At 37.5% G+C, this 5,087-nt stretch overlaps 1 pseudogene; it reads left to right on the forward strand.

The window, feature by feature from the left end:
* Nucleotides 1–2,940: 2,940 nt before the first annotated feature.
* LOC114023653 lies at nucleotides 2,941–3,885 on the forward strand (annotated as a pseudogene).
* The last annotated feature ends 1,202 nt before the right edge of the window (nucleotides 3,886–5,087 follow it).

Here is a 5,087-nt window from a genome sequence, read left to right on the forward strand (position 1 = left end):
TGGGAAGGAAACAATCTTCTTAAATGCCTAAACCATAAAAACTTTACCCAAGCCTCCTCTATCTCACAGCAATTGGGCATTACTCTTTTTTTTTTTTTTTTTTTTCAGACTCCTGCTCAGACCTATTTCTTGGCTTTCACGCGGAAATTGCGGATATCTGAAAAGTGAGCCCTATGGCAACTCATTTGAATAAAATCTGCAAGTTATGGAATATGGGAGGCATACAAGTCTCTACATAAAACAAACAGGCAATTATTCAGCTAATTAAGGTGTGAATGTAAGGGAACTTTTTACCCAAAATGATCCAGGTGAAAAAAATTGGGCAACAATTTCAGTAAGAGTCAGAAATAACATCCACAGTATTGGTCAGATATCTTGGACTAAGAATGAAGCAGTTCTCAAACTATTTGGTCATAGGGACCCTTTACATTCTCAAAAATTATTGAGGACCCCTCCCCCCAAGAGCTCTTGTTTATGTAGGTTAAATCTAAAGATATTTGCTATATTAGAAATGAAAATATTTTAGCATTATAAAAATTGTTTTGTCCTTGTGGGCCCCCCTGAAAGACTCTCTGGGACCCCTACAGGTCCCAAAACCATCCTTTGAGAACTCCTGGTCTAATAAATAGAGAGTTAGACTAGAAGTAAGGAAGATACAGTTTCAGATTTCCTCTTTGAAAGGAGCAACATGACTCTGGGCAAGTCATTTAATTTTACTTAGTTTCAATTGTCTCATTGATACAATGGGTTCAACAATACCTATAGAATCTACCTCACAGGGTAGTGATGAAACTCAAATGAAATAATCATGTAAAGGACTAGGTTAATGTTAGCCCTTGTTCCTGATGATATCTGGTAAAAGGTGTAGCCCTCCCAAGATATATTTATGTCCAGGAAGATTGGCTAATGATTGTGTCAGTATTTGATAATGAAGATAGATGAATTTTATGGATGCTTAAAAATCTGTTTCAATTTTTGACTTTGCTATTTCCTCACAATGTATATTAACAGCCCTAGGTGTCACCCCTCTTCTCTGCTCCCCTCCTCTTCCCTCCTAGCATTTATTGAAACTGCATAACTTACTTAAGATTTACTTCTCAAATCTTTGTACTGACTAATGGCAAGCTTCTGGGATGATTTTTTAAAATAATCATTGTTTTCTGAAAAATTCATGTAATACAGTATGTGACAGATCACCCTCGTCATACATTTTGATTCACTATGACTAGATACAAATATAAGACAGAGAAGACATCGTATATATTACTAATCTGGGAAGAAAAAGACCTCTCTAATCAATGTCTTGCAAAACCATTAACCAAAGTCCTAAATTGTAGCACATATAATTGAAAAATGAAAATGATCCATCTACCCATGACAGGATGATCGCCATTCCATAAAAATTCTCTTAATGCATGTGTGGGAGGAAAGAACTAACAGTACTCTCCTATAAGTGGCTCAATAACGGTCTCCAAAACCAAAGGAAAGAACAAAGGTAGCCAACCTGACCAGGGATAGGGGCCAGAATTTACCAATGCCATTGATAAAAAAGCCAGGATACTCTCCTCCCACTCCCAATTTTAATACCTATTTCATTTCTTATAGTGAATTAGAACCAACACATTTACAGTATCTGTATTCATTTCTATGTGAAATCTATTTTGTTTTACATATGTGAATACTCCCCAAATCTTCAAGATACCTTAGAAATACTCAAGATACTTATACCCCAAACTGCTTTCAACCTGCAAACTGTGATAACCTAATCCATGGAAAGAGCTTGAATTTTGTGACATGGTACCAGCAACCTTTCTTCCTGTGGAGAAACTACTTGTAGATTTCCTTAAGTTAAGATAATTGATCACCAGGGTTCAAAGGAAGGAAAAGACAGTCAAGTACTGCAAGATGTGAGTGAGGAAGGATGCTGAGAACAGTGTTAACCAGGAGAGTCGGTAAGAAGGCAAGTCATTGACACAAAAGGAAAAGATAAAGAGGAAGGCATATCACAGTGACATCTCACTTGAAGATCCAACAGGTAAAGGCTTTAAGATCTAATAGTAGACTACTATCTACTATTTGGAGATGCCTATCCTACTCATGATAGCATTGATCAAATGCCTATATAAATTTTTTACTGCAATGCAAATGTTTTCCCTATTCACAGTTAGGTAGAATACCTTTTTTTGTTTCTAAATAGTCATCTTATTTTTAACCTTTCAAAAGACATGATTTAATTTCAATCATAGCATCGATACAATTTTAATGATGTTTTCCTTAACAATGGCTTCAAGGTCCATGCAGGAAATCTTAAATCTCATGCAGCCCTAAGATATCAGGTTGGCCACTCCAGTTCCATATTTGTTCCCCCCCGCAAAAAAAAAAAGTTTTATTGGTTCCCTATGCTTTTTGTTTTTACTTTATTTTTATTCTGAACTTAAACATCAAAGGAAATGGACACTTTTACACAGACACACACATACATTGTATATATGTATTAGAACAGAAAAAAGAGGATAGTACAAGAAACTGAAAATTTTTATTATGTATAGCTTGCTTGTCTTTTTAAAACTACATTCACTTCATGTTACCACTACCTTATCCCCTGAATTCTTTTCTGAAATAGAGAATAGTGAAGCAAAACTGACTAACAAGGCAATTGCTTCATAATAGAATATGCCACATTCCACACCTGAAGTCCTTCACCTCTCTCTTGAGAGGAGGACAATTTGTTTCATCATTTATCCTCCAGGGCAAGGCTTTATAACCTGGGGTCCATGAACTTGTTGGTTGTTTTTTTAATACTATATTTCAACATAATTGGTTTCCTTGGAAATCCTATATATTTCATTTTATTCATTTAAGGGCATTATTCTAGTCTCTCACCTCTTCTTCCAAGCTTGGTGTCAGGATCCCCGGCTGTAGCCACAACCCTAAGACAAGATGGTGAAGGCTGGAGTCAATGGATTTGGCTGTATTGAACCAGGTAACCAAAGTTGCATTTGCCTCAAGCAGAGCCATCAATGACCCCTTCATTGACCTTAACTGCATGGTTTATATGTTCCAATATGATTCTACCCATGGCAAGCACAAGGACACTGTCAAGGCTGAGAAGGAAAAGCTGGTGATCAATGGAAAATCCATTACCATTTTTCATGAGCATGATCCTACCAATATTGAATGGGGAGATACTGGAATCAAATATGCCAAAGAGTCCACTTTGAAGGATGGAGTTAATCGGGTCATTATCTCTGCCCCTTCTGCTAATGCCCTATCTTTGTGATAGGAGTGAATCATGAGAAATAAGATAATATTCTTAAGACTGTCAGTAATGCCTCTTATCCTACTAACTGCTTGTCCCGTTTGTTAAGGTTGTTCATGGCAACTTTGGTATTGTGGAAGGAGCCATGACCACAGTCCATGCCATTACTGCTACCCAGAAAAGGGTAGATGGTCCTTCTGATAAGTTGTGGCATATTGGGCATGGCCCTATCCACAATATTATCCCTCTTCCACTGGTGCTGCCAAGGCTGTAGGCAAGGTCATACCTGAGCTGAATGGGAAGCTCGTAGGCTTGGCCTTCCATGTTCCTACTAATGTATCTGTTATGGATCTGACCTGCCACCTGGAGAAACCTGCCAAATATGACAATATCAAGAAAATGGTGAAGCAAGAATCAGAGGGATTATTGAAGAGCATTTTGGGCTACAAAGAGGACCACTTTGTATCCTGTGACTTTAACAACATCACCCACATTTCTGCCTTTGATGCTGGCACTGGTATTGCCCTCAATGACCATTATGTCAACCTCATTTCGGATATGTCAATGAATACAATTATAGCAATTGTGTAGTAGATCTTATAGTCTACATGGCCTCCAAGAAGTAAAGTAGAAAGCCATGGATCTTCACCTCCAGCCCAAAAGAGGAGTTCCACCACTGGAAAGCCCACATCTCTGATCTATTTCCCTATACTGAGGCATCTCATGCCCCATTCACAGTCCTTGCCCCAAAGTACCCCTGAAGTAGGGGGGAGAAGCATAAAATCCTGTTTGTGTACCATCAATAAAGTCACCATAAACAGTGGGGAAAAAAACAAAATAAAACAAAACCAAAAAAAGAACATTATTCTGAACAGAGGTCCAAATACTTTACCAGCCTGCTAAAGGAGTCCATGACACAGAAAAGGTTAGGAATATCTATTCTAGAATCAAGTTCTGATCAGCACAATTAACCTATTACATGGTATTAAACTATTATACTTTGGTTCTAGCAGATTACTCCAACTATACCTTCAAGGATTGGGGGAGAGATAGTTCAAGATTGCATGGTTTACAATTAAGGGGAACTTTTGTGCATATTCTGAAGAGACTTTATCTTAGATGATTATAAGCATGAAGATAAGTTTGTCTATTTTGGCAAATCTGATATCAAAGGGAATGACATGAGGTAAATGCAACCTCACTATGTTCCACAGCCCCAAGATGCTAGAATAAATAAAAGGTTGAATACCTTTCTTCTGTTTTAAAAGGATTTAGCAGTCTGCCTCAGTTTGATTCAAGGGAGTTCTGGAGGTTGAGTTGGTTCCTGGACTAATCCAATGTAAGAAAAGTCTAGACTAACATGACAAAAAAGGAAAATGTTGGTTGTTAGAGAGGTTGTGGGAAAAGTGGGGCACTAATGCACGATTGGTGGAACACATCCAACCATTTGGGAGAGCAATTTGAAACTATGTCCAAAGGGCTATAAAACTGTGCATACCCTTTGATCTATCAATACCACTGCTAGGTCTATATCCCAAGGACATCTAAAAAAGATATAAAAACAAACAAACCTATTTGTACAAAAATATTCATAGCAGCTCTTTTCACGGTCTCTAAGAATTGGAAATCAATGGGATGCCCATCAATTGGGGAATGACTAAACAAATTGTGGTATATGATTGTAATGGAATATTATTGTGCCATAAGAAATGACAAGCAGGATGATTTCAGAAAAACCTGGAAAGACTTACATGAACTGATGCATAGTGAAGTGAACAGAACCAGGAGAACATTGTACATAGAAACAACAATATTGTTCGACGAAGAA

Source organism: Vombatus ursinus, unplaced genomic scaffold (genome assembly GCF_900497805.2).
Source record: "Vombatus ursinus unplaced genomic scaffold, bare-nosed wombat genome assembly UNPS02014818.1, whole genome shotgun sequence".
Lineage (NCBI taxonomy): Eukaryota > Metazoa > Chordata > Mammalia > Diprotodontia > Vombatidae > Vombatus > Vombatus ursinus.